Source organism: Akebia trifoliata, chromosome 14, assembly GCF_017979445.1.
Source record: "Akebia trifoliata isolate Shusen 1 chromosome 14, ASM1797944v1, whole genome shotgun sequence".
NCBI lineage: Eukaryota > Viridiplantae > Streptophyta > Magnoliopsida > Ranunculales > Lardizabalaceae > Akebia > Akebia trifoliata.
Window position 1 is genome coordinate 13,375,286 of NC_141388.1, and position 6,462 is coordinate 13,381,747.

The 6,462-nt window shown below is 32.9% G+C and overlaps 1 long non-coding RNA gene across 2 annotated transcripts; it reads left to right on the forward strand.

The window, feature by feature from the left end:
- The first annotated feature begins 2,436 nt into the window (after positions 1 to 2,436).
- Positions 2,437 to 5,707, forward strand: LOC147386359 (uncharacterized). Of its 2 annotated transcripts, none has more exons than XR_015172021.1 (4): positions 2,437 to 2,595; positions 4,355 to 4,461; positions 4,849 to 4,939; positions 5,204 to 5,707. It is a non-coding gene; the product is annotated as an uncharacterized LOC147386359 (long non-coding RNA). The 2 variants fall into 2 exon arrangements; XR_015172020.1 differs by having other exon boundaries at positions 2,440 to 2,559.
- Positions 5,708 to 6,462: the final 755 nt, after the last annotated feature.

Consider the following 6,462-nt stretch of genomic DNA (forward strand, 5'->3'; position numbering starts at 1 on the left):
TTAATTCGCCAAAGAAGAGCCCGCGAAAACCCATTGCCCTCTTCTCTTTAATTTTCCCCCTCATTCCTTCCCCTCTATCACTCTCGCTCTTTCTCTCGTCTATTGGTGCTTGTGAACGACTGGAATTCTCATATCTTATCGGAATCGATTCTCCCGAGCTCTCCTTCACTATCAAGAGAGACATCGCTCAGATCCAATCTCTCTGTGCTGAGATGGATCGTCTTTGGAGATCCATCGCATCTAAACCCCAAAGAGATTTTTGGGAGAGGTAACTTTCACCCTAAGTCTTGATTTAGGTTTGTTTTCTGGTTGTTTGATTAATTTAGGTTTTTAAGATTTGTTTAGGAAGTGATGCTTTGATTAGAAATCTAAGATAATTCAATCTGTTCTTCATCTTGTTGATCTACTAGAGTTCTTGGTTACAATTATGATAGATTCACTTTCAAAACTGTGTCATTAGGGTTTCTAAGATTTCTATTGGACATCAGTTGTTTTGGTGCCTGATCGATCTATTGATGAATTAAGGTATTAAAAGGATTGTTTGGAAAATGGAAATCTGGTTATTATCTTTTATAATGTAATTTGGCTGTGATTTTACTTTTATTTATTGATTTTAGGTATTAGGGAGGAGAAAAAGAACGCATGCATGGAGATTCTTTCTGTCGGTAGTTCGAAGTCCGGGTACACGGTAGATGATAGATTCCCTGTTGCATTCGACTTTCCTTTTGGATAGGAGATAAATCCTTGCTTTTTTCTCTCGCATTTGGTAAGCTCTCTCTTTCTCTCTCTCTTATGTTTCAGATTTTTCTTTTAGATTTTTGAACTTTTGGAGGGTTTTGGTGCTTTTATTGAGTCTCTAGTTGTTAATACTGATGATTTTTTAGTTATGCGTCAGTGATTTTTGAGTTGTTGTTAAGGGATTCAGTTTGTTGGTGATTATCACAAATTTATGGATTAGGGGGTTTAGAACATCTATTGATGATTTTGGTAGGATTTTGGATACGAGATAGCTGACAATTCCTACATCCTGAAACAAATAAAAGGAAATGGCATTTCAAATAGTTGAACAGGAAGAGACCAACACAAGGAAAACTAGAACAATCACCACGGCCAACACAAGGAAAACTAGAACAATCACCACGGAATGATACTATACTAAGTACCTAAATTCTCATTTATTTAAGAGAAAAATCACATACATAGTGGCTGATCAATAGGATCATCAAATAAGATTGATTTAGTTAATTTTGACTTAGTGTGTTCCAGTTAACATGTATCCAACAGGGCACTCTAGAAACTAATATAGTTTACCTGATTGCATCATAAGTTTTTCAATTCTCAAAATTAATTTTGTAACTTGAAACAAAAATTACTTGTCAAAACCATGACATATGACCTTGAGCTTTTCCCAAGCGTTTGTGAAACTATGACTATTAAGAGTTAAACTTTTCTAAATGGTTAAAGTATATGGGTGAACACGTTTTTCTGTTGTTTGGCCCAAAACATTTTCATATTCCTTACTCAACTAAACTCAAAACCCAATGCAACAAAGTAAATTCATTAGTAAGCATCTTACCCAAAGCAGATCTTCCCAAACTAAATGAGGATTCACGATTATAAATAAACCTATGTACACAAAGGCATTAGGATGAATGGTTATCAACAAACATATGTATGGAAAATGCCTTACATAACCATAAGAAGTTCATATTGATGATTAATGACTCATCCAACCTTGTATTTGTTCCATGTAATCTTCAACTCTATGTGATATATTCAAACTCTTTTGTCTATTCATTAGAAATCTCTAAAACCGTTATCTTCAACTCTATGCGAAGTTCATATTTGGAGCTAGGATCAAGGTTTTTGAATTCTTTAAACCTTAGAAGAAAATGTATCAAATGGGTTTAAGCTTAATAAACTTTTTTAGTTGGATTTAAATGTTCAACTACAAAGGATTGAAATAATGAACACAACAATCATTTGGTCCCAATATAAAAATTATTATAAATTTTTAAACTTTCCTCTAAGGCTTGAACTTTGATTTCCAAAAAAATAAAAAACAGAATAATAAAATCAATAAAAACCCCACTTTTAACACAAAAGCAAGAACTTCTAATTTCGAACAAAAAACAGAACACCAACCTTTAATAGAAGTAAATGTATATCATCCAAAGTCATATGAAATTGGAGGTAATTTGTAATTCTCTGTTTGTTACTTATTTATAATGAAACTAGTGTTATTAGCTGCCAAGTGGTTCTTAGAGTTCCTGATAAAATACGTTAAATCCCTACAAAGAAAACACTAGTAACTCATATTACAAGAGAGAGTAATGAATTACAAGTTTTTTCTCCATGAGTTTTATGCCATTGAATGATTATACTATAGCATGACTTACGTGGCAGGACATCATTCTTATCGTTGGCATTTATTATTATTCTACGATGATCTTCATCTGTAGGATAAGAGTTCCATATCCATTTCAATGGGGAGCACCTACATTTGATGGTGGTGAAGCATTTGCCATGATGCCTGCTTCATTTGTAGCTCTTGTTGGGGTCAGTTTACTTTCTTCACTGTGCTAACACAACTAGGTACTCTGTTGGGTTTTTTTGCTACTCTCCTCATTTAGCTTGGAATTCTCTTCATATGGTTATCACTTTGCAATCCTATGTACCCCGTACACAGTATTAAGAGCAGATTCATGTGGAACAAGTTCTTCACATGAATGGAGGAGAAAAATAAGCCAACTGTGCTAATAACTCCATACTTAAAGTATCTCTTCTCTCTCTCTCTCTCTCTCTCTCTCTCACACACACGCACACACACATACAAACATATTTTTTTCTTTGTTGATTGCGTATTGAGTTTCCTTCTAAATGATTTGCATTATATGTTTACAGAGAACAGTGATAGCCAAGGTGAAACCCATAGTAGAAGAGACCGTACTAAAGTTTTTCATGGATTGGAAGAAAATATGAGATGATTAGAGTTTTTGGAGATTGTTGAAATGCTTTCTTTTTTTTTTTTACAGTTTTTCAACTTAGATTTTAACATGTTTCAAGTATTTTTCTAGGTTCCATGTGAGAGAGTTGAACATAAGTCTCCAAAAATTCTTAGAGAATTTTTTTAGAATACCACTTAAATATTTCAATTACCAAGACATTTAGATTGGAGTTTATGTTTAATTCTTTCAATTATTGCTGCAGAAACTTTTCTTATTATATAAGTTGAAATTTAGGCATTTTAGTCTTTCTTCTCATGTTTGTTTAGAATTTTGAACTTATCTAAATTATATCTTCAGCTTTGAATCTCAATTTTCAACTCAATTATTGAATATCTATATAAGAAACACTCAATACTTCCATGGGTTTAACTGCTAAATGGGTCAGATGTTGAGACCTTCCTTCATTGTTCACTTTAATTTCAAATGAAGGCCAAAATGCTTTCTAGGAGAACTCCAATCTATACATCTCCAATCATGATGTTGACAGTTAAAAAGCCAAATAATTGATTAGCCATTCAAAATTGTGTACCGAAGCAAGCTTCTAAACTAAGTGCTCTGTACTTCAACCAATGGTACCTTTGATTATTTAAGCAAAACACAATCAATGATTTTTCATTGATTGCATTTTAAGTGTTTCATTCTTTTGATGTTCTTGTTTTTTCCCCTTTTAGATTGCTTTGATTTGGTAAGATTTACACATTGGCCTTCTATAGTTGTTGGCTAGGATCATCATTTATGTTGGGATAATTTCTAATATGTAACCAACTTTTATAGGGCTATAATAGTGTAAAAAGCATCCATAGTGCTGCTAGTGAAAATTGAACTGCAAATGATTGATGGATGACGAAGATCATCCTAACAACTGTTGTAAGCTATGAAGTTTTTCAGAAAGGTCATAATCAGAAATTGTTTGTATAAGCATAGAAACCTTAGTCCAAGCAATTCTCCAATAAATTTAGAGATATATGTAAATCAACACAGAAAGGATGGATATAAATTCCAATTTCTGGCCCTGTTGTATAAATGTTATTAACGAAATCGTCTATTTTTTATTTTTGATAAAATGGCTGGCCATACTGACATTCTAAACAGTTGCATTAACTACCTCACCTATATGCCTGTCCAAAAAATCCTTATGGAGTTGTAAAGGGGAAGATCAATACTTACATGACTGGCACTATTATAATCTCAAGATATGGAGATATGGGTTCTCAAATCAATTCCAATGTTATGGCATTTTTACTTTGTGGTATTTGCTTTCTTAATGTAGGTCAATTTGTCACTCTCCCATTCCTCTCTTTGTTTTTGTTTTGATAGAAGACTAGTACTCTTTCTTCCTCTTGTAGACCAAGATGAAACTAGATGAAGAGCAAGCAAAGGAGGAATGACTTGGATGTTTATTTTTTTTACCGAGCTTTGAAAGTATTAGTGAATGTTTTCTTCAATAGATTAGGTGAGAAGATTATCTTTTATTAAAAATAATGAGGAACAATGTTTGCTATTGATTTGAAGAAACTATGTGGTATTTCATTTGAATCTTGTTATGGGGATCCCAAATTCTGCAATTCTAGTAAACTAAGTATATCTCATAAATTGTTACTTATATTTATTATTTCTTCCTTGTATTATCTGCATTTGATCCTCTGTCATAAGAACCCATAATTTTTTCTTTTTCTTTTCGGTTCAAAGTTTTGTTGATCTAAGGATGACAGATCTTTCTCTAGTGTTACCAACTACACAAATTGATGAAGACTGGACTGACTTTTTGTCTACATGAATTATTTGTTGAGTGTCTGACAAAGCACAAGCCATGACTTTATATGTATGATGAATGTTGCAGACCAAGGGCAAAGGCAGACAGATATGGGTTTTATTCAGAGGACAGGGATTGTAGAAGTAGAAGGTGGATTGTCTTGCGGGAAATCACCTAGGTTTGTGTACCATCATCATCTCTATGTCTTTCATCCATCATCATAACGTGCAAATAACATTGGGTCATCTCACCATTTGAATATGCATCAAAACTCACACACATAGAAACAACATTTGTACGTGTGCAGCACACGTTCATACGTGCCTTGGGTATTGTAGTTTGGAGGGGTTGATTTATATATTAATGACGTAGATAATGATGATAAGATAGGTATTTAATATTATTTACTTATTTTCTCTTATCCTGTCTTTGACTTGTGCAGGTTGTTGAGCTCGATTTTTTGTATCCAAGTGAGGGAATCCACAAATGTTTGGATGGCGGTTACCGTATAACATCAATAAAATAGTAAGCTTATTGAATATTTTGAGGTAAGCCCACATTTTTTTACATGAAAAATATATAGCTATCATATCATACATAATATTAAACAAGTAAACTTTTAAGGATATTGACACTACCAATGCTCTCTATGTTTATCAATTCTTCCATTCATCCAATCAACCACATTAGAAGAGGTCTAGTCCAGTGGAGACCTCATCAATATAAGAATCAAGTGCCATTTGAATATCCCAAAGAACTTCCCACAGTTTCACCAAGGAGGGTATGCCCATAGTACAGAATATGAACTTTCAAAAAAATTCATGAACTTTCTATTAGACCAAGTTCACAAAAAATCTCATGAACTTTCAGAAAATTCATGCAGAATATTGCTTTTTAGTTTCAGCATTCTGTGCAGAATTAATTAACTTGTTACTATGAAAACTACCATTCCTTTTTGTTAATATAGTCTTGATTCTTGAATAAAGATGTTAGTTTAAACTATAAACATGTACAGTTCTTTGGTGATTTACTTATGTATTAGTGCGGGATTAATAAAAGTTAGTGTGGCAATAGCAGCTCTCTTATATTATTTATTTTAAAGTTTTCAATCTGTACAGGTTGGAAGACACAGGTTAAATGTATATATATATATATATAAATTACAGCAGTGGATACAAATTCCGTCTTTATATATTATTTTTGAAGGATATATAATATTTAAAAAAAAAAAAAAAAAAAAGCGTATAGTAGCGGATTTTAATATCCGCCGCTATACGTGTTATATATATATATATATATATATATATTTAAATGACCTATTGCAGTGGATCTTAATATCCGCCGCTATATGTATTATATTGTATTTATTAAAAATTGACCTATTGCAGCGGATCTTAATATCCGTTGCTATATGTATTATATTTTATTTGTTAAAAATTCAACCTATTGCAGCGGATATTAATATTCGTCGCTAAAGGTACTACCTGCAACAACGGAATACATTATCCGCTGCTATAGTTAGCGACGGAGAAAACAACGACGGATCTTTGGTTCCGCTGCTCATCGCCGCAATAGTTTTTACCGACGGAAAAATTACTTTGTAGCGACGAAAAAATCCGTCGCTGTAAATCAAAAATGTTGTGTGAATTGGGAGAAGTGCCATTTCATGGTGCAAGAAGGAATTACCCTCGGCCATCGAGT